Raw genomic sequence first — 25,393 nt, 5'->3', positions numbered from 1 at the left:
CGATAGTTTTATTGACACTTTGTGTAAATAAAGAAAATTCGCACGTTCTTCTTTGACAAAAAATATTTATGTTTATGACAAAAAATATAAATAAATTATGGTTTTGTATTTCGAGACAATGCCTGCGACTTTGGTCGCCTCAATGATACATTTTCAAACACCGAAGTAGGAACTTCATTATTGAAAAAAAAATCACTATACAAACTTTTTATCCACACCTTTAGGAGATGAATTTAGTACACATAGTTATTGCTGGCCTTATCAATAAAATATTATTAAAAATATATCTGTACAAAATTTAAAAAAAAAGTATTTTTGGATGTGCGTTGACAGTTAAAATTATTATCAGCCAGTCAGTTGTACTTTGCCAGTCTCTAACAAGTTTAAACAGAACCATAAACACTTGACATTGGCCTAATCCGATGAGAGAGAGCCATAAACAAGAAACAGAAACAGTTGTACTTTTACGTATTGATTATTAACGGGAAACATATATTAATCCAAACCTCGTTAAATTTAAATCATCGAAAATAAATCGATATAAGCTGTGTTGATTGATTTTCGTATTATCAGATTTAAAAAGATTTATAATTCTTTCCGCGTTCGGAGTTTGATCTGCCGGATACAGTTAATTAAAAAAAAATTATCGGTTTATTTTTCACTTTTCACTTGCAATATACGCTCGGTTAATTTTTAAAATAAAAAAGATTATTTATAATACATTTCTTGTGTAATAAATATTTAGTACCAACAGTTTATATACTAGTCTGATTGTAAACTGACTTAATTCACAATGGATCGGTGACATGCTGTTTTAACCGTATACTTATTCATATTTTTATTTCAAAACGATGATGCTCCAATAGCATTATTCACACTAAGAATAACGAAACCGCACAATTAAAAAAAATACTCTTCACTTTTTTTTATAACAGCAAGAAGGCCATTTCCTTTTTTGAAATTTTTCTTTGTAATAGCGTAATTTGTTTCCAGAATGATGTCGATATATCATAATAGGGGGAAACGGCTGAAGAAGTACAGATTTTATTTATGTACGCTTTTTATGAATCCATGATTATAATAAATATTGTATACAAACTGCATAATGAAACGTGAATGTTTGTATAGATATTTGTTCACACGTAACATCAATGTATGGATATGAATAAACACAGAATACAATCTGAAATAACATATTGGGTTACATTTCATCCCGGAAAAATGTAGGATTCATACTTGAATTTGTTTTAATAAACAACAATCCCTTTCGTCCGTCTTAATAACGACGTAGTCGTATTAATCAAGCAATAATATTCCACAACAGTGATAGAGTCCGCTTTAATATCTTTATCGAATTGGGCCGGATCGCCCGGTGAAATACCACGACCACACAGAAGACAGGCGTCAAGTGGAAGCAATTCCGCGTTTCGTCTGATGAGTGTGCGTCCCGAAGGCCTATTTTAGTCCTCTTTCCCTTCCCAGCCTTTTTCTTATTAGGAAAGGATGGGAAGTAGAAGAGGACTTTCGGGATGAGAGGATGCGTGGAAAGGGAAGATATTTTCTTTCTGTGCATCTTCTCCTTCGTCGTTTAAAGGTAGGCAACGCATATGCAATTGCGTATGTCTAGACAACGGCCACTTCGCTATTTCAGCGATTTCAGGTGGCCGCTCGCTCGTTTGCCACCTTATGATATAAAAAAAACAAAAGATAAGCTCATCATTATTTTTTTGATAAAAATAACGTAGCATTAGCAAAGATGTAACTCTCAGGTCACGTTCGACCAGCTCGAGAGGCGCATTGAAATGGGCTACAGTAATGAGCCCCACCGAGATCCAGTGACGCTTCGAGACTCAACTTTCTGCATAAAGTGCCGCTCTCATACCAACTACGGTCTGCAATTTGTTTGAATAAAAAACTGGTATACGTTAATTAGAATCTTCTTTCAAAGATATTTTTCTATAGACTGTATGTAAAGGTCTTTTATACATGACATACTATCCAGTCTACTATTTTTAAATAAAAAAGAAAAAATTAAAGAAACCTTTGTAATGATTTGTCGTACCTACAAGTTACATATCGTCTAGCTATCGCCTACGACTTCGTTCGCGTGGAATTAAAAAAAAACTATTGGTCGCAGCGTAATTTTATATAGCCTTAAGCCTTGTTTTATAAATGGACTATCCAACAGAAAAATAATTTTTCAAATCGGACCAGTAGTTCCTGAGATTAGCGCGTTTAAACAAACAAATTTTTCAGCTTTATAATAGTAGTATAGATATCGTATATAATAGTAAAAATCTAAGTATGTCGTTATGTTTTAATATTAGTTGTGAAATTATAAATTCGATTTTCACTTTATTGCAGAATGCAATTTGCAATATCATATCAATTTGCATCTGCGGTTCCTCTGGTATTGCTGATGTCCATGGGCGTCGTTGAACACCTCGGTGTTCCCGCTGCTCGTTTGCCCCCTTCTCTTTCTAAAAAATATGCACAAAAAATAAATATTAATCATTTAAACACACACCGTAAGATTAACTTTAATAATTTTGTATGTAACCGTTGGTATATGTAAGACTTGACTTCTCATATGTCTTAAACAGGGTAACTATAATATTATAGTTTAAATTATTGCCCGAGGTTACATATAACCTCACAACAATCTTCTTCCAACTACCAGTATTTTGTACTGATAGGTTTAAATATAAATTATTAATAGGTTAATCTGAGAACAGACGTCAATCTTGTTGGATAAATTTGGAACAAAAGATAAGATTCCGTGAAACGTCAATTTTTTTGCTACCACGTCTATACAAAAGATGTTTGGACAGTTCTCTATATTCGAAAACGATAATATTGTTCTAGACTAATGTGCACTATTAGATTTTATAAACATATACCGATTTTGTAAGTTACATTCGTCAAGGAAAATGTTCCTATTAATTTTAAATGAACAAAAGTTTCTAAGAAACATCCTTGATGAAACAGGTATAATAAAATTAAGATAGTTGTCACTTCTCATTCCTTTCCATTCCTTTTCTTACAAATTATGGTCCTATTGTGGTCTTATTTCATTTAACAAAAACATGGTAAGTGAAATAAGACCATAATTTTCCTCCAGCTCTCTCATCAGACGAAATACGGACTTACACTTCTCGACTGTCTTCTGGGTGGTCGCGGTACTTCACCGACTAAGCCATTTGTGCAATGAATGTTATTGGTGAGTCTATTACTGTCCAAAATTACCAGTAAATTTAAATAAATAGTATTGGTAGAAATAATACATATTGAAATAATATTACAGTCTATTCACGTGAACTTTAAAAAGAAAAAAATAAACTACAGAAAAAACGTACAGAAGTTTGTTTATGCTTTATTACTTTTTCTGTGCCTTGCTTCATAAGGTTATGCAAGAATTTTTTCATTTCATTTGTGTTAGTTACTTTGTGCAATTATTACATGCCTCCATATTAAATTCGGTACAAACTGGATGTTTACTTTAATATATTAATGTTAATTTGAAACTCCAACTACTCTTTAACATAATTGCAAATATAGAAAGTTATTTATAGAAGATATTACTACTGTTAGTAAAGTTTCAGGGCCATAAACGGACTGCTTTAAATCCATGTATGATGCCCCTTAATCATTTTTTACTTAGCAAATATTTAAATTTGCAAATTAATTTTCTAATATAGAAAATGAACATATGTATTTTACTTGCGTTAATTAAAATGAGCTTGTATAAATACGTCAACTGTAAACTGTTCAAATAAGTAAATATCAAATAGAGTAATTAAATTTAAATACGACATTTCAATACATAAACAAGTTTTAATGACAAATAGTTCGTATTTTGGAAGTGCCATAGAGTTATGAAAATATGGATGAGGAGAAGTGAATGGTGATAGTTTATATATTTAAACTAGCTGTTGCCCGCGACCCCGTCTGCTTGGAATTAAAAACCTCAATAAGCCTATCTGTTCTTCCAGAGTATGTTCCACATCTGTGCCACATTTCATCAAGATCCATTGAGCCGTTCTAGAGATACTTTCTAACAAACATCCATCCATCCATCTAGACTTTCGCAATTATAATATTTGTAAGATTAGTTTTTCACATTAGTATCTATCATATTTATCTTACTTGAGTAAAGATTGTGTTTCTTCGTATAATTAGATTTTATATTATATCATATTTTAATAATAAAAAACCCCAAACAAGTTTCAATGGCGCCGAGTTTGTTTATAGTGAAAACAAGATCAACCCTCTACGAATTTATAGTAGCCAAAAGTCCTTTAACAACTTGTTTCAACGACTTATTTGCGTAGAAACTTCTGGAAATTCGTACTCCGCTCTATTATTTTGAAATGGGACTAAATATACGAGTTTCTATAAATATGTTTTTGTTCCAGTGTTTCGACAGTGTGACCTAGGTAACGTTAGTATCAATAGAAAATAATTTCTATTGGCACATCACTTAAGCCAACTATATCTTAGTAATACAGGTTTTTTCAATTGGTTATATCGTCAAAATTCTTTTTAAAAAAATCCACTTGTTCGTATACTTCGTTTCAATTCCCTTACTTTGGTAAAGACACAACTCTCTCGGTAGTATTTTTAAAATTAAATTTAACATTTCAACGTCGCACCGTTATAAATCTTTTGAAAGTTTGAAATGGAGCAAAAAGTTTAAATTTCAGGTCGGAAAAGTTCTATACAGAAGTGTACTTCAAAATAATTTAATTGCTCCGCATTTATTTATATTAAAAGTAGCTCAGTATTTTGATTTAAGAACATAATAAATGAAGATATAAATATCTAATTTTAAAATGACCGTTAATTTGACACTTAATAGTATCCAAGTTAATACGATACGTAAATACAGAAAAAAAATTGCTAACCGTAGGTCTTCACTGCTAAAACATGCATAGTAAAAATAAACATAATTATTAATAATTTTCTACAAAAAAGAATGGGTTTTATACGTATTATATATCTACAAAATCACTCAAACAAATTTATTCAATCGATTATTATAAAATAAATATATACTATTATAAAAAAAAAACAGATGTTAAAAAACAACGAGAGTTCCCAAAGTAATTTCCATCACGTTCGTAAATTTTATCTTGACGTACAAATAAAGTGCTAATAGGGGTAGTGAATGGCTCTCTAGGGACCACCTAAAGCATCTCAAGCGATAAGTATCGAACCTGCGTAGAAAATTTGTTAGGTATTAATAGCTCACACAAGTTTTCCCATATAGGTACAAAAGGAGAGAGAAGTAAAAGCACTATCTTTTGTAAACTATAAAGCCAATTTCCAACGCACTCTTTTTCACAAGTCAAATTATTAGGAATGGTGTATCTAAGTTCACAAATATTTATTTTAAAGTCCATTATTTGCACAACAAAAGTCAACATTTTTAATGTCTTGCTCAGTATACATATTTTTATAACCATTAAATTAAGAAATGGACTAGTTAATTAATAAGTATTTATTTTTAACTAGCCTTTGCCCACGACTCTGTCTGCGCGGAATTAAAAAAGGAAAAGAGATATAAAAGTACCTTATATCCATATTTCGGTTCTAAGCTACCTCCCCATCATTTTTCAGCCAAATCGATTCAGCCGTTCTTGAGTTATAAACAGTGTAACTAACATTTATTTTATACTAGCTCTTTCTTAAAACAAACAAACATCCATCCATTAATTTCAAATTTCCCATTTATAACGTAATCAAGGTTAATAATTATATCTTTAATATTTAATTGTTTCTTTGATTGTATATTTATTTGATATTGTAAAAAAAGGATTTATTTGTTTAGTGAAAAGCCGAAAAGCGATTCCACAAAGTTTGTATAGAGCTATATTAAAACAAACAAAAATGTACATTCTATACAGATTTTCAATGCATATATTTTGTATTTATTTCACTGCAACTTTGAAAAAGGATGCACACTGTGAAGAGTTTGACCTATTTGTATTGAAAAATAGATCTATACAAGTCATAGATACGTCTACTTTTTATTTCGACAGCTCTTTTTAATATTTTATGAATGAACATTGTAACGAGAAATAAAGTCAAGTATTTTTATCTATATCAGATATTTACAAACTATTACAATACTTACAGATTTTTTAATTTCAAATTCATAATTTAAATTACAACGTTCCGTCTTCTGAAGATACATTTTGGCATATTTAGGATATTTAAAAAAAAAGATTATTGAATTTCAAAAACTTTATCTCTAAAATTTGTTAATAATTATATAATCTATGGTATTTAAAAACACAAATACTTAGTTACATTTACAATACAAAATATATAAATAAAATAACACGAAGCTTGATATTACAAGATTACAATAACCATGTTTGCGTACATGTCCATTCAAAGTTGTATGTTTGGAATAGCGCGACAGACATCCTCGTCCCAATTAAAAGTTCAATGTATACTCGGTGTTTGTTACTTGTTAACGAACGCGCAAAATATCTGTAGCAAATTGTAAAAGAGTCAAGTTCCTCGGATACAAATGAAATTGCGAATAACATTTATTTTTTATTTACTGACTAGCTGTCGCTTCCACTCTGTCCGTGCGGAATATAAAAAAAACTTAATAATATATGTTCTATATGTATGCCAAATCATCGAGACTCGTTCAGCGGTTCTGAAGATATCTTCAAACAAACATACATCCATCCATCCATCTAAACATTCACCTGAAATCGCTGAAATAGCGAAGTGACCATTGCCCATAGACATACGCAATTGCGTATACGTTGCTTACCTTTAATCGACGGAGAAGAGGATGCACAGAAAGAAAACATTTTCCCTTTCTCATCCGGAAAGTCCACTTCCACTTCCCATCGTCTCCTTTTAAGAAAAACGGTGGGAAGAGAAAGAGGACGAAATTAGGCCTCCCTCCGGTACGCACACTCATCAGACGAAACGCGGAATTGCTTCCACTTGACGCCTGTCTTCTGTGTGGTCTTGGTATTTCACCGGGCGAGCCGGGCTAATTCGTGCGAAGATGTTAAAGCGGGCTCTACCACTGTTAAATATTAGTAAAATTAACAGAAAGTCAACACTATTACAGAATAAATTCCATATGATCATTGACTTGTAATAGAAATAGGTCTAAACATTTTGACCAAGGTTAACTTTAACCACGTTTAACTGTTGGTTTGTATCGTTGAAGCGCTTTAGAAAACCTATGTCCATTCCTTTTATTCTCTATGGAAGAAACAGACATACTTATTTATCAAAAGTTTTTTTCTCTAGACGTTTCAGCTATTCCTTGAAATTATCTTATATCTTTAAATGAGCAATTCTTGTATGTTTCTCTTGTATGCAATCTCGGAATTGGCTCCAACGATTTTCATAAAATTTAGTATATAGGAGGTTTTGGAGGCGATAAATCGATCTAGCTAGGAATCATTTTTAGAAAACGTCATTTTATTCGTGTTTTATCGATAATCAGCTTAAACATAAACTTAACTTTTTCTATCGGTAAGATCGGCAAATATTATTCATATTTCATCATTTTATTAATAGTTCGTACTTAAATATAATTTCCAAAAAACACAATTAAAAAAAAACCGAGCTAAGCTCGGTCCATCCAGGTACTAAATATTATACACTCATATGAATACAATTAGAAATACTGAATGTTGAAATGGTTTTATTCCAATTGACTCGTTGAGCGATACAAACAATGTCAAATTTATTTTAAAATGAAATTGATTGACAAACATAAATAAAAATATAGATTCGTGATTTAATTTAGTTATGAATTTGCTTAATAAATTGTTGACTTGATTTACTTTATTTAAAAAAAAAGTTATTTTTATCTGTTATATTTTAATAATTTGAAACATTGACTTCAGAGATATAAACAATCTTACTAATATTATAAATGCGAATGTTTAGATGGATGATTATATATTAATAATTATGTTGGATATTAAGGTATCTTCGGAACGGCTCAACGGATCCCGCAAATTTATCAAAGATGTAGAACACAATCGGATAAAACACATAGCATTATTAAGTTTGTTTTTTTAATTCCGTGCGGACGTCGTCGCTGGCAATAGCTAGCAAGCAATAAACAAACGTTTTATCCATTAATAATAAAGTCCATAAAAATATTTTAATTCTAATTTACTTTAATTAGGCTAAGTGTATAGAAATACCCCAATAAAATTGTAATTTACATACGTGGTCAAGGGCTAGTCCTTTGAAAAATCAATATTGTACTCTGTCCAATTACAAAATTGTAAGCTAAGAAGTTTCATTATAATAAAATGTGTAACGTTAATGGTCTAAAGAACTCATTACATTAATTAGAATCGTAGAATGAAACAGATTACTTTCGTAATACCTCAAAAGTCTTTTGGGTTTCGAGCTTTTCATTATAATGTCATTTCAAATCATAATCTGGAGGGGATTTTACGTATAATTATTACGTAATACATAATAAATATTACGTTGTTTACCGAATCTGTGTAATCCTATTCATTCTATCGAGCTTTTATAAGTTAAACAACGTATAGTTTACAGTTTAATCCGGCTTTCAGTTTTCTATAATGGACTGTATTAATATAATATAAGGGACATAAATACATACAACAGTAGGCCTAGCATGAATATTTGTGAAAAATGCTATCGACAAAATCTGTATTGATATTTGTGAAGCGCCCCCTTACGTGCGTAATGTACACTAAAAATCTCAAACGAATTTTGACATAATTGACGAAGACGCTTGCGTTCATCCTAAAGAAAACTCAATTAATTTTACATTAACTATTATATATTAAGGTTAACTATTATATATTAAAGTTAGGCAACGCATATGCAATTGCGTATGTCTATGGGCAACGGCCACTTCGCTATATCAGCGACTTCAGGTGGCCGCTCGCTCGTTTGCCACCATATGATATAAAAAAAATCGAAAACATAAAAATTAAGTATATACTTATATGTTCATAAATAGTACCAATTCTAATGAACAAGACTGAAACTAATTTAGTACAATACGAGTTCTTCATCTGAAAGTTGCATACGAGTTTAACTGTTGCTAACAAATGTTACGTAACAATGAAACAGTTAAGTTTGAACTGAGTTGAGATGCAAGTTGTTATTTATTTCACTACATGAACACTAAGTTTATACGAGAGAAAACTAATAAAGATTCGTTTATATTAAAATGTTTTCAACTGTATTTTATTTGCAAATAGCTAACGCCTGCGACTCTGTGCGCGCGGAATTAAAAAAAACCTAATTAGTAGTAGCCTTTGTTTTCTTCGAGACTATTTCTGTGCCAAATTTCAGCCGGATCCTTTCAGTTGTTCTGGAGATACCTTCAAACAAACATCCATCCATCTATTCATCCATCCATCTAAATATTCGCGTTTATAATATTAGTAAGATTAGAAAGAAGTAAGATACTTTTTCAGATTTTTTTCCATAAATAATTAAATGTAATAAACGGTGCATAATCCTATTTCTTACTAATTTTATAAATGTAACTGTTTAGATTGATGGATGTTTATTACCAACTATCCAGAACGATTCACATGGATCTGACTAAAATTTTACATAGACGTAGTCTGGAAGAACACATAGTCTACTAAGTTTTGTAAATTTACGCGGATGAAGTCGCGGGCGTTAGCTAGTGCAATTAATATTGTAAATATTATTATATTTTTCTGTATTCTTTATAACGTGTTAAAAGGGCATTGATGTGATGATAAATGCGCCTTATAAAGTATATTATGAATTAATATTCAATATACCATTGCTTTAAATCATAGAGAGATTATTTTAATACCAAATCCCGGTTAGTTTAAGCTGGCTTAATATTCTGTTGCAATCCGATCACGCGTAGGTTGTTATTGATACCTATTCATATTATATTATTTTGTTGATTATGTTTGTTTATGTTGACACGTGATTTTAATGAATAATCCACTTCTAGATATAGACTTAAAATTATAATTAATAGTTTTAAATACTAAAAACAATTAAAGGTGTGTTATTCCGAATTATTAATTTCTAATATCAACAGTGTGTTGATTAGCTAAATTTGATGGTCATCACACAGGTCGACAAGTCATCGGTTCCTTGCTACTGACTTTAACTGTATTTTTCCAAGGCGTGGTTCGTGGCCGCTTGATTTTATTTTATGCTATTAGTTAATTCTACTTTATTTTGTATTTTAAGTTTTACCGGTTGTTGACATGGCTTAGAGCCAGCTGCTCTTAGCCTGACTAACTTTTAAACTATAGCTCGAACCTTGAACAATTTTGCAAGTCTTGGCTTCGATTTGGTATTCCTTTAAAAGTATATTGTAATAATTATGAAGTACTCTAAAACATAACGTAACGAAGTATAATTGAGCATTGTCATTTCTTAATATATTTTAAAATTAAATAATTCATTTTAATTTATTTCTTCCAAGTAGGGTTGGCGACAGGCAGACGGCCGGCCGTAATAAATAAGCCAAAAAAAAAACTTTATAGAACCCTGTGTGCGAACCCTACGTAAGTGGGATAATGCAAGTGAAATGATGATGATTCTTTTTAGAGTACTTCATAACACAAGTTAGTATTTTTTATAACAGAAGTGAGCAAACGAGCAGCGGGAACACCGAGGTGTTCAACGATGCCCACGGACATCAGCAATACCAGAGGAACCGCAGATGTGTTGCCGGCCTTTGAGGTGGTAAGTATGACGTTCAACTGTTTGGTATCTAAGATATTAAAACTCCTTAGAATATTTTATTCTTTTTTCGCCTGCCAGCAATAATGTCAGCAAAAAAACATTGATCTACATTACACCCATGATACCCTGGTACCTTAGTAATTTAATTTCCTCTTTAAAATAACAAAGGACAAAAAAAACGAAATGTTTTTCAGTTTTTCCTCATTATCTGGGGATCGCAATTAGAACGCAGGCTCAAGTTCTTTGAAGGCGCATTGAGAGAGTCACCTCCCTACATTATTGTGTCCGTGCGTAATTAGGGAGTGAAAATAATCAGGACACCTTTAATGTGGTTTGTTTGCGTGAATAATACAGTACTAATGATGCTTTCGTGACGATCTCCCGAGGAATCTATTCGCCAAATAAAGGACCAAGAGTAAATACTTATGGTATAGTGTCTTGTAAGTCTTTGGCATCGCTTTGATAAAAAAGAACTGTCTTTCACAAATACACACAACATAAATTCATTGTTTAACCCAAAAGATGAATTTTACTGCTAATAAACGTTTTACCGAAATGCATCTTCTTTGTTCGATTCTCATTTTGTATATTTGAATTGTTGTTTAAAAAAAATCAAATATTACACTTCTATAAATAATTCCCAGAAAGAACAAAGGAAACATTCAATAAGTAATCAAGAAGAATACAAAAATTACACTCTTTTGCAGAAAAAAAAACACGTTTTCTCTCCAACTTTGTATAAACGGTTATCTTATAACAAACATTTTATCTTGAAATGTCCGTTGTCGTCGGTACCAAGAGTATCAGAACGTAAATGAAAATGGAAAATTGCCTCGAAGCTTAATAATCTGCTCCGTCTCGCTTCACTGCACCGATGGAGGACGTAGACATATCTAAACTTTGGTAATTGAATCACGTGAACTAGAACGGTATTAAGAACTTGTTAGATTAGATATCTATCCGTTCTTCAATCAATTAAACCGATACACATACATTGGTGCAACAAAGTAATTGAAAATTGCTTTTGGTTGTATCTTTATGATTTAAGTATCATCACTTAATTACATAAAATTATACTTAACTTAATCTTGGAAGATAGACATATTATTTCAAAGAGATTTTTTTTTATAAAATATTAGCAGATCAAGTGAATTTACTAATATTACTTGAACCATTCCAACTAAACTCTAGGCTTGTGCTAAGATATGGTTTACGACAATTGTCGAATGGCCAGATTCGAACTCTCGACCACGTAAACCGACAACTTAACCATTAGTCTACTGACGCTTCAATATTTCATTAACATTAAAATAGCTACTGATATGAAGAATATTCTATAGTAATTACTTTAGTGAATTTTTATAATGTCCATATTGTCAATCGAAGCTTCCGCAATGCACGCTTTACCTGTGATATACCGTTGTTCCAAACATTGTGATACAAAATATTATAATAAATTACAATCTTAGATTATCAACGAAAATATAATCTGCAAATAGAGTAAGTACTTTTTGCAAGCTCATCCGCGATATCGAGCAATAAAAACTTAGACAAACAGAATACGGAGATTGTGCTTTTAATCCGTACTTGTTGGCTGAGTGGAGGCAGCGGAGTAAATATTAAACTTCCTAGTGCAGAGCTGCGCTTAGCTGAAGCTCACTTAAGCAATTTCTACGCTCACGTTGGCTTATTAAGACTTAATATGTTAAGTTTCTATGCTTCAGATCATATAATATCTATCGCTTGCACTAGTGCAAAACATTAACTTAAAAACTATGTTGTACTTACTATAGTGGATTATAATTTATGATAATAACAATACAAGTGTGTCACTACCTTTCTTTCTAACATCTATTTTTAAAAATCAATAACGCAACCGTATCTGTCATTCTGCAATATTGTATTTTTGGTACATCGGAGATGACGGCGAAAAATGTATGAAAGAGTTACTTATTTATTCGATGTTAGGATTAATGGTAGCTTGATGTAGGTTTTTAGTATTGTCACTGGTATAAATAAATAATTGGTTTTCAGTATTTACAGTTATTAATAACAGTTTTTTGTTGTAGAGCCCCAGCGCCTGACGAAAAATTGCGAAGCCAGCGTTTTGTTGGGTAAGTTTATATTTTATAAGATAAATAATAATTTTAAGTGACTTCTTGTGTAGCTTATAGAAAACCTATTAGCAAAAATAATTGCAGAAAACTAATCATTGTACATGAAAAGGATAAAAACATAGATTTTTAATATCATGTTATTTGTTCGATATTTAAAGCAAATAGACACTGTCAGATTATTTTCCTTTATCACCCCAAATGGAAGTAAAATGTATGCAAAGACATGCGATGTTAACATAATATCTAAGAGAATTTACGTACAAAAATAAACATGCTCTACGGTTTTATTTAATCTTTGAAACAAACAATGGAATACAAGAGTTGAACCAAGTAAATAGAGTTCGAACAAATACGAATGTAACAATGAAACCGCCTCTGATGTCGACCAACTTACTCTACAAGTTTAATTTATTTATTTCTGAACAAACCAGCAAGTTCATATACCAACAGACGTAACTAATAATCTATCTTACCATCATCAGCTCACTATACGTCCCCACTGAGGAGCTCGGAGCATACCCTAAGTTAGGGGTGACTAGGTCATAGTCAACCATTCTGGCCCAGTGCGGGTTGGTTGACTTCACACATATCTTTGAATTTCTTCGCAAACATGCATGTTCCAACGTTCTTACGCTGAAGGAAAACATCGTGATGCTTTCCTTCACCTTAAGCACGTCGGATAAATGTACCTATGTAAATCTAAAATCGAAAAACACATTGGTGGCGGAATTCGAACCCAGGACCTGCAGATTACAAGTCAAGTACTTAAACCTCTGAGCCGCGACGCCCTAAGATTCCTTTAATTACTATTTGTGGGAGAAAACAAATAAACCAGTTTTACTAGATTAAAACCAACTAAAACACTAAATTAAAAGATAGATTATGTTTTCGATTGCTACTACAACCCAAAGAATATGAAGAGCAAACAAAAGCTATTACTACTATAATCCTGTATTGAATGTGTTGTTGTTTAACTTCTTATGAATAAATATATTATAATACATAAAGAAAATAGAAATAATCAATACTAGTACGACAGTTAACAACTGCTTTAACTAGTCTTATGAATAATGAATTAACTCCGGTTTAACAAAGGTTCAAATATCTGTAGCGAAAAGTTTCGTACAACTAAAATTGTCTTTCCTTTGACCTAATTTCCTTTGTACGTTTGTTGGAGCGTATTTTTATATATTATCTACATTATTTATACAACAAAGTAGGCCATAGCTTTAAAAGAACTATAAAAAAGCAATAATATGTAATAGGCATTCAGTTATCAATAAAATATATTTGTCCAGTTTTTGTTATGATTATTCAGCAAATTAAGATAGAAAAATAAACCTACATTTCTTACAAAAGAGCTAAAGGAGGTTACAGAACGTTCTTGTATTCTTTCTGCTCGATTCGGTTAAATTTATCGACAAAGGAAACCGACAGTTCAGTTGATAGAACGAGAAAAGTAGGATCTGTAGTAAAAGCAATTGTTATTTCAAAGACAATTTCAATTCCTTTTTCGAAGCAACTAAACCATATTATAGACGATTGTCGACATGTATGTTTGACCATATATACTAAATTATACATGCAAAGGAAATTATTAATGAACTAGCACTAGTTGTCGCACTCGAGTACGTCCAAAAAAAAAACTTAAGGTAGCCTATGTGTTTTTCCAGATTATGTTCTACATCTATGCCAAATTTCAGCGAGATCCGTTCAGACGTTCCGAATATACCTTCAAACAAACATCCTTCCCTTCATCCATCTAAATATTCGAATTTATAATATTAGTAAGATTTGAAATTAATAATATAATTCTAAATTTCTAGCTACAAAAATTTAAGCAAGGATATTTCATTATAATTTACTTCGACATTAAATTCCTTTTAAATTGAAATGTACGTTAATATTCGAATAAAATTAAAATTTAACAAAATAATATTCATCTTGTTAATGAAAAAAAGTGATATTTAGCTGAGTGCAGGGATCCATGCCAACATTTTATTATAATTAAAGTTTACGCGTCGCTTGTGAAAATGAATTAAGAAAGTAATGTTATTAAAAGAAATATGAGTTATCATCGTTTGTTACTTCTTCAGGAAATTAGTAACACAAAGTTTCGTAATAATTAACTCTATAAACAATTAGTAACTGCCATTAGCAAAACTTGGTGCCATCGTAGTTTTGTGACATAAACGCCACGCTTGACAGGAGGATTGGCGATCGCAGTAGTTCCACCGTAACTTCGGGACACTACTGCCCATCTCTCGGTAGTCTGGACAAGATTTAACAACAAAAGTGGTCACGGACAGGTCGATGTAACGTAGGTAGGCTTCCCGCAAGATCGACCGATGACCTGGATAAGGTTGCGGTGCACTGGGTTCGGGCAGCACAGGACAGGGCATTGTGGCAATCGATAGGGGAGGCCTACGTCCAGAAATGGATGTACTCGCACTGGTAATGATGATTAGTAAAACTTAGCATTTCGGTATGATAAATCTACACTAAGGGCATGTCTAACCAACCGTTAACGCTTCTAAGTGTGGTAGTGAAATGAGGGATTTAAATATTAAGAGATAAAAGAAGAAAGTGACTACTAAGCAATAAATCGCCTCAAATATTAAATTTGCACCTGAAAGCTATTATGAAAACAAAATAAAACAACATCGGAGTTTTAAGTTTCTTAATTTAGCTTATAGTTTCCTTCGTTAAGTAGAGAACACTTTGACTGCTTTGAAATCAGAATTTTAATAGAAGAAAATTCCCTTTAAAGTTATAATTTGAAACCCTTTAAAAATTTAAACATACCTTAATTGTAAAAGTTTTGCGTGCGATGTTAAAGTAATTCACTATTTGAATAAAAAAAGACACTAGTGCATGTTCATTTTTGCTTCAAAAAATGACAAAAGAGCAAACGGCCACCTGAATTCGCCGAAATAGCGAAGTGACCTCTACCCATAGACATCCGCAATTTCCGATGTATTGCCTTACCTTTAAATGACAGAGACTATTTATCCTTCATATGCGTCACCACTACGGTCAAATCCACTTTCACTTTCCATCTTTTGATATAAGCAAAGGGGGTAAAAAAGGGGGCTACAGTCACTCTCGTCAGACGAAATGCAGTATTACTTTCATTTTACGCTGGTCTTCTGTGTAGTAGTGGTATGGTACCGGCCGTGCGGGACCATTCGTAGTACATATGTTGTTTTTGCTGACGTCAATAACTGTTAAAATTAATCAAGCTAGGAAGACTATTGAAATGGTAGTGGAATCTTCTAGGCTATGTTCTACATTTATATCAAAATTTATCAAGATCCGTTGAACTGTTTAGGATATACCTTCTAACCGACATGCAGCAATCCATACACATCCAGATGTATGGATATATATCCTAACATTCACATTTATAATATTACTAAGAAGTAAGATGTGACAATTTAGGCATTGAATTAGTGAACGCAATCCTCTTACGTGCAGTTTGGACAGATGTTGCATGGCGCATGAATTTCATTGAAATGTGACGCAGTAACGAGCCACTCTCGTAGCTGTAGAGTCGTGAGTGGCATTCACTAACAACTTATACATTTTGTTCGCTGCGACTAATTACAATACTTACGCCGCAATATTTTTAAATAAAACCTTAACTATAAAAGTTGTATAATTTTTACTTGTTTAAAAGTAAGTCGATGGTATACTATGTTTTATTTTTTACACCTGCTGTCGCCCGAAACTTCGTCCGCGTGGAATTAAAAAAAAACTCATAATTAGCTTATGTGTTCTTCCAAACTATGTTCTATACGTATAGCAAATTTTATCGAGATCCGTTCAGCCGTTCTGGAGATACCTTCAAACAAACAAAAATGAATCCATCCATCCAAACATTCGCATTTATAATATTATATTAGTGTGGCTAATATCTTAAAATGTACATATTTCTTCTTTATAATATTATAAATGCGAATATTTTTATGCGTGGATGGATGGATCTTCGAAAATATCTCCAGAACGACTACATGGATGTCGCTGAAATTTAGCTTAGATATAGAATGTTATTTTTCTTCTAGACTTTGTAGTCTGGAAGTAAATATGTATATAGAGATAAAATAATAATAGAGGATTTACAATTTTTGCTGATTATAAATTATTTTTTTTTTTTAAGTATTGGAAGAGTGGTTTGTATCTGTGTAAACCCACTTTATGATATGCACAGTATATAATAGGATATGGGAGGTATATGAATATAGAATTGTATGTAATAACTTAATTAAAACCAAGTCTCCGCTGTATTCTTTAATAAGAGCTATTCATTGTTAAACGCAACTCTTAATTAAGTCCGCCGAGAGTGAACGTAATTTACCTTGATCTTAGTAATTTTAAAATGTTTAAGCTTCGATCAATTTTTCTTAATTAAAAGTAAAACAAGCGATAAAAAGTATTCCAAATTATTTTATCAAAAACTAGCTGTCGCCCGCGACTCCGTCCACGTGGATATATAAAAAAATAAATTAGTGTGGCCTATGTGTTCTTTCAGACTATGTTCTCTACGTATGCCAAATTTAATCAAGATCCGTTCAGCCGTTTTAGAGATATCTTCAAACACCCATCAATCCAACCACATCACATCCATCTAAACATACGCATTCATAATATTATAAATTCGAAAAAATAAGTATTATCCTATGTCCGTATCCTGGTTCTAAGCTACCTCCTCACCAATTTTCAGCCATATCTGTAAAGCCGTTCTTGAGTTATAAGTAGTGTAACTAACACGACATTCTTTTATATGTATAGATGTTTCATACATAACCGATAAAGTTTCATTTACGAAGTATGGAAACTATATGAAAATAAGATGAATCTTATACAAGTTTTTAGTTATAAAAGTTGTAAGATATTGTCATTTTGTTACGACATTCAATAGTTTTAGTACCTCATTTGCAAATGATTTGATCTCACGTGCTAAAATGATTTGGTTCGCAGCACGTGCCTGCCGATTCCATTATCGGTTTTCCGTCGCATCGGGTAATAGTCAATTTGTTTAACGAACTAAACGCCGTTACGTCGCCGTGAATATGAACAGAGTACCAAATGAACGTCAAATTTTGATAATATGCATGCAAAATACGTTCGAAAAAATTATATTATTTTACGAATTAACTCCAGCCGTTCCGAAGGTTATTCGGAACAAACACGACATGCAAAAATTTTAAAAATGTTTTTTTCGCTATTACCAACACAAATACATCACGCGGACGTAATGTGATTTCTTTCTTGATATTTAATACGAATACTCCAATTTTATTAATATGTGTAGGTAGAAGCTTTGGTGTACATAACTAATGGTAAAAATTTGTTGAAACTGGCCGAGTAGTTATTAAGTTTCAATATATCCGTATATCCACACCAGCGATCGCCCGCGACTCCGTCCGTGCGTTACAAAGAAACATAATTAGTAGCCTATGTCTTCTTCCAGACTATTTTCTATATGGACGCTAAATTTCATCAAGATCCGTTCGGCCGTTCTAGAGATACCTTCAAACAAACATCGATCCATCTAAACATTCGCATTTAAACTATTAGTAAGATAATATAATATACCCGGGTAATTTGTTTCAACAGATATCACACGTTTTCACTTCTTACTTGTCATTGAGAATTGTGGCGCAGAATTTAAGCGAGACTCATTTACTCATCTCGTGTCGTTTTCAGCTAATGACTGCCTAGAGCATTACTTGAACGATCTTCCCATTTTATAAGAAACATTTATCAGTCGTACACAATTTACGAACATTACATTCGTTTTATTTAAATTTCTATTAATTTTACTAATATCTTACTTAATAGATAGATGGATGTTAGAAGGCATCTTCGGAACGGTTGCATGGTTGCTGAAATTTGGCATATGTAGAACATAGTCTGGAAGAACATATAGATTATTAATGTTTCTTTCCATTCCACGCGAATGGAGTCTCGGGCGACAGTTAGTATTCACATATTACGATGTTAAAATTTTACAATAAGGTCATTTTAAGTGAAATATGCCGTGAATACTTCTTTATATGATTATTGAACTCATAGCAAACCTAGTTTAAGGCGTTATTAGTTAGAATCCTTTGTTGCGAATGACTTGCTTCCGTTACAAAGTCCAGTGTCAGAATGAATAGTGAGGGGACATAAACGTCGACATTTTAATAAGGCTAGTGTTATGCCAGTACACCGGCACAGTGTCGGATATTATACCTTATACGAGTAAATAATTGTCATAAAAATATTTTTTTTAATAAAATATTTTTTATTAGTTTTCCATCTCCAAAATAAATCTATTGTGCTAGCACGTATTGTATTATATAAGAGATTTTAAACTGCAATCTTAATTAACAACAAGCATTTCGACGTCCAGTTGGAGTACACGAGCTTTTAATTGTTTCTGCATCTGTTGCAGAGAGTACAAAGGAACTTGATATATTCCGTCCAATTTACAACGTAGTTTAAGCTTTTGATACAATACCGTATTAACAACTTTTCTCAATGGTTTTTGTACATTTACAACGTTACTAATATTATAAATGCAAAGTTTAAATGGATGGATGTATGTTTTGAAAGTAGCTCCGGAATGACTTAACGGATATTGATGAAATTTGGCACTGATATAACGCATACGGAGCGCGCGAACGGAGGCGCGGGCGACAGATAGTATATTATAAATGCGAAAGTTTAGATGGATGGATGTATGTTTGAACGTATCTTCGAAACGGCTGAACAGATCTTCATGAAATTTGCCATATATGTAGAACATACCCTATAAGAACAAAAAGGCTACTAATTAAGTTTTTTTTAATTCCTAGCGACAGCTATTCTTTCATATTTTATTTATTCATATTTTAGTATATACTATATACTTTTAAAGTTCTAAAAGTATCATTGAAGGTATTGGTAACAATTATATATTCGTAGCTATTAATTGCGAAGCTAATTGAGACTCAGTGAACTGTCTCGACCACTAATTAAGATTCACGTTTCAATTCTCACGAAAATTAAGTTACAAGAAAATTGTTAACTAACTCCTCTCTTGAATAATAACAACGGTATCAGTATTTTGGTATAAATCATTTCAAATGTTTTTCATGTTCATTTTATAAATTACTATCTGTCGCCTGCAATTCCATCCGCGCGGAATTAAAAAAAAACTTAATGAATAGCTTATGTGTTCTTCCAGACTATGTTCTATATCCATGCCATTTATCACTATATCTTCAACTGTACTAGAGATACAATCCATCTAAACAATAGCATTTATAATATTAGTAAGATTATTAGTAGCTGTCGCTCGCGATTCCGTCCGCGCTTGTGTTCTTCTAGACTATGTTCTAAATCTACGTTAAATTTCAACAAGATCCATGCAGCCGTTCTGATACCACACATCCACATACATCCATCTAAACATACCCATTTATAATATTAATAAGAAGTATAATGTAATCCGAGGATGATGTTCCAACAGTAAAACAATTTTTCATATCAGTTTAGTAGTTTTACAGCCTATTTAATGCATGCAAATAAACAAGCAAATCTTTTATCTATATAATATTATAAAGAATAGATAGTATAGATAAAAGATATTGTTTTTATTGCGTCATATTTTATTGAACCGAATAATTGGTAATCTTCTAATGTATTTATATATCTTTTACATAAAATTATCTCTGAATGATATCTTTTTTTAGAATTAACCATGTCTTCCGGTCTTAAAATTAATCCCGGAAAACATAGATAGACTTATCTTAATATTTGTTTATTATCATGCGATCAGTTTGTTCGAAACTTCTAAGAATAGTTTCAATATGACTTATTTTAATCAAAATTTCTTATCATATAAAGACATCATTTTTAGTTTAATTACGTAGATAAAAATATAGAAAAGAAGTCATCATCAGCTCACTACACGACCCCACCGAGAGGCTCGGAGCATACCCTAAAGTAGGGGTGACTAGGTCATAGTCAACCACGCTGGCTAAGTGTGGGTTGGTTGATATGTGCAGTTGCATCACGATGTTTTCCTTCACCGTAAAAACGTCGGATGAATGTACATGTGCAAATCGGAAATCGAAAGACATATTGGTACATGGTGGGATTCGAACCCAGGACCTGCAAGTCAAGGGCTTGTCTTCTGAACCACCGACGCTCTATAGAAAAAAAAATTAACAAACCGAATTTTAAACTAAAAAGGTCTTTGAAAAGTCTTATTATAATTAAATAACTCAAGGAAAACTCTCTATTCATTGTGAATAAGAAAACCGTTTCATGAATTCATTTAACTGTGGATGAAATTTGAAAATGGAATTGTTATTTTAACATTCCATTTTAAATCTGGAATGATTTTATTTTTATTTCAAAAACACGCTGCCAGCCAAGCCAGTCTTAGTGCATAATATTACCGACTAAAGACTTAACTAAACGTTATTTCTGTAAGTTTTCATTTGTAAAACACCCTTTATATAGCATATTGCTGTGTCCGTTTATTCAAGCATTTTTTTTTATTTTACTAAATACCATTTAAGCGCAATTTTACTAGGAAATCGATGTTAGGAGTAGACATAAACGACTAGAACGAATCGAATATATACAAATATTTATTTATAAAAGCGGTATTTAAAATCTACAAAAAACTTGTTAAAAAATAAAACACACATCAATCTTTTCTATTTTTATTTCATTTAAATATACCCAAGTATATAATTATTTAATTGCTTGTATCATTGCTAAATAAACGTTTACATTTAATTAAATAAACTGAATTAAAATGTTATCATTTAAAACAATTTGTTATGAGACCGACGAGCAAGGGTTTGCGGTTTGCCCCGGGCATAGCAACAGGTAGGTCAAGGCTGAAACAGTATTACGTTGCACATTACCAAATCAATGTAGCTTCAATTTAGTATTTGTTTAACATTTCTATCAAAGTATATAAAAACATAGCAATTATATTTATATAAAGGCGCGTACTTCAGCGATGTATGTAAATGAAACATTGAGGTACAAATGGTAAGCATTAAGATATGACACACAAATTTTAAGCGAATTTCGAATATTTGCAATAACTAAGGAACAAAGGGCCTAGTACGAATATTTGTGACACGCACCTCCGTAACGTTATCGAAAGAAAATGTCAAAATTTGTATGTACTGAACAACGGGGAGGGGATATGCACAAATTTTAAAACATAATCTATGATGTTTCATAAATGTTGTTACGAATATTCCTACTGGACCCACCGTTGATGCATTACCTGTCCAACTTAAGTAGTACGCTCTTTTCTTGATAATCTTGGTATAATAATATATCGTCATTAAATAGCTTTTTAAAAGTTTAGCAAAAGCACAGTTTTTATAAGCTTTTTACACATCAACAAGGTAATATAAAACGTTCTTACCTGTTTATTTTCACACAAAATGTTAAAGAAGTGTAAAATTAGGTCGTGTCAACACTTTGCGCTCGAACTTATTATAAAAGTTTGAATTGAAATGGGACTATTTAATTGTGTTTTTGACGTTCAAAACGAAGTTGAGTCTGCTTCAAATTAATTAAAATTTCTACGTATTCATCATATTTATGGACCTGAAAGAGATATTAAAATATTTTTCGCTTAGATTTAGTATAATATTGAAATATCTCGCACTTTATTTTTAATAACCATTTAACACATGAACCAATGTCTTATTTATCATGATTTAAAATTCAATGTTTATTCTGGAAAGTGTAAATAAGACGTAGTAATTATTGAGATAAGAAAATAAAGTAACATAAAAGTAACCCGTCGTAAAAGCAATCGTTAAAAGGGTTTGAAACAATAAACACTATTTGAAAAAGGTTTTCTGTTAAATGAATTCTTTTCTCACAAAGTTCATTTAGATAAGCGTCCAGTAACAATACAAAATCACACGCATTCACTGAAAATAGGCCTTTTTTGAAAAACATTAAGATAACAAAAGATACTCCTCCGTCCATACAATTAATTTTTAAATAATTCATATAACGTATGTAAAAAGTAAGTTTGTTTGCACTTTTACTACAGAATTTTTATTATTCTCCTGTAGGAAAAAGAAGCGTTCAATATATGCAATTTCGACATAGAATATGTTATATTTACCATGGGTTTCTGGGACCAAAATCTTCGTTTAAAACATATTGTTATCGTTTTGTCGAAGATGACATGGATATATGTTTTATACACAGGTTTTGGCCACAGAAACCCATGGTCAGTATTTTGCCATCAAAGAGAAAATTTTATCACTTTCTCCTTAAATGCAATAATACGATTTAAATATTTTAGCAACATTCAATTAGGAATCAGAGAAATAAAACAATTTTGTTCGATAAAGAAAAAAAAGGTTTATTAGATTCTTATCTTAGACGTTAAGAAAAGAATAGGCGCTTTTCCTTTTAAACTTTTCTTACTTCAATTCCATTAACGTAGGAAAGTTGTTCAAAAATTTGTTGCGAGCTGTAAGCGTCTTTATTGTGAAAGTTAAGAGGCTCAGCTGTTCTGATTGTGTGCGGACGAGCATTAATCAAAAGATACCGTCTACCAGCTTGCTGTTATGTACTTTAAACATATGTCGATGGCTCCTATGTAAACTATCATAACTCACTATCTAATATATCTACAATGCTTATTTTTAATTGAATCTTACTAATATAATAAATGCGAATGTTTAGATTGATGGATGTATGTTTGCTAAAAGGTATCTCCAGAACGGCTGAACGGATCCGGTTGAAATTTAGCATAGATGTAGAACATAGTCTGAAAGAACACATAGGCTACTTATTAGGTTTTTTAATTTCGCGCGGACGGAGTCGCGTGCGGTAGCTAGTTAAATTAATAAAAATCTTCGTTATGTATTCGTAATGTTTTATGAGTTTTATAGGTAATTTTTTATTATCATCATTATAGGTTTAGTACTAACAAGAGTAGATTAACTTTACCGTATTATGTTGATTCATTCTCAAAATCCTGCATTAAAATTAATTGGCATATCAAAACAAGAAACATTTGCTGATATCACAAAATAAATGAAGCAAATTCGTTGTATGAAATTAACAAAGAGACGTGCATCATTAAAATTTCGTACACATTGGAAAAGGCGCTTAATTATTCCGTACCATCGGATACCTACTTTAAATGCCCACAGCTTTTTGTTCAATTCAATTATGAATTCGGGTCTCGCTCGTTTTCATATTTAATATTTATTATTAGCTTTTTTGCTTGAAATGTTGATTTTACATTTATGAATTAATGGTTAATTAATCTATCACCACATGTTTTATATTTGTTTAATTCTAAGTCATAATCTCTCGGAGCTCGGAGCCTACCCAAGTTAGGGGTGACTACGTCATAGTCAACCACGATGGCCAAGTGCGGGTCGCATTCACACATAATTTTAAATTTCTTCGCAGATATGTGCAGGTTGCAACACGATGTTTACCTTCATCGTAAGAACGGCGCATAAATACATATGTAAATTGAAAAACACATTGGTACATACTGGGAATTGAACTCAGGATCCGCAGATTGCAAGTCATGTGCTTAACCCCTGAACCATCGACGCTCGAATTTTTTTTAATTAAGTAAAATATCTCATTTATTTCAATTTGTTAGAACATTATAGCACTCTTCCTCTGTAAATATTTACATATTAATTAAATTTCTGAACAATGAATGGAATATTAAACTTGTCATGTCATACAATGTCATAATGTCATTTATACTGTGACATTTGCGATTGCGCAAATGTCTTCGTCGACACGCGTCTACTGTCACAAGCGTGTCATGATACAAATGTTTCGTAATAAACGACAGGAAATGTAAGAACAATTCCTTTTAAATTTGTACCATTATCATCAGTCTTAATATAGATAGCCTTCTATCTGGTAGCATGTAATTTGACTAATATTGAAAATGTAAAAGTTTGGGTGAATGGATCGATGTTTGTTTGAAGGTATCACAAGAACGGCAGCATGGATCTCGCTGAAATTTGGCACAGATGGAGGAGATAGTCTGAAAGAACACAAAGGCTACTTATTAAGTTTTGGTTTATCACTTCGTGCGGACGGTATCGCGGGCAACAGCTAGTAAATGAAGAGATGGAGATAATGTAGTATAAAGGTTCAGTCCATTCATTTTAATTTCATGCTTAATAAACAAAGTGTGTACATATAAAAAAATCTACCTTTAATTATACCAGTAGCTCTCAAAAAAATATTATACTAACATAAATCTTTTCCTAACATTGCCGTATTTTCTCATATCCAGTTCATTTTAAAGACAAGATGAAAGCTGGCGAGAATTTCAATCACTCATTGTTCGCCTCCTAGTATCTTGGAAATATTTTTCATCGTTTTTCTGAGACTACAAAGCCCTGCTTAACACGAACTCTTAAACAACACGGCCACGCAACAGGCGTTAGAAAAGTATAGACATGTCTTAAAGTTATAATAAATCGAAAAGAATGTAACATCTTTCTTTATTATTAGCAATAATAAAAGTGTGT

At 31.9% G+C, this 25,393-nt stretch overlaps 1 long non-coding RNA gene across 1 annotated transcript; it reads right to left on the bottom strand.

Moving 5' to 3' along the window:
- Positions 1-21,616: 21,616 nt before the first annotated feature.
- LOC106118925 (uncharacterized) lies at positions 21,617-24,439 on the bottom strand. Its single transcript, XR_001227943.1, has 3 exons — positions 24,389-24,439; positions 22,276-22,460; positions 21,617-21,730 (listed from the first exon to the last, which is right to left on the bottom strand). It is a non-coding gene; the product is annotated as an uncharacterized LOC106118925 (long non-coding RNA).
- Positions 24,440-25,393: the final 954 nt, after the last annotated feature.

The sequence above is a fragment of the Papilio xuthus genome, unplaced genomic scaffold (assembly GCF_000836235.2).
Source record: "Papilio xuthus unplaced genomic scaffold, Pxut_1.1 DF827542.1, whole genome shotgun sequence".
NCBI classification, from domain to species: domain Eukaryota; kingdom Metazoa; phylum Arthropoda; class Insecta; order Lepidoptera; family Papilionidae; genus Papilio; species Papilio xuthus.
Note: the sequence above shows the minus strand (reverse complement) of the source record. Positions and strands in the feature narration are given on the sequence as shown.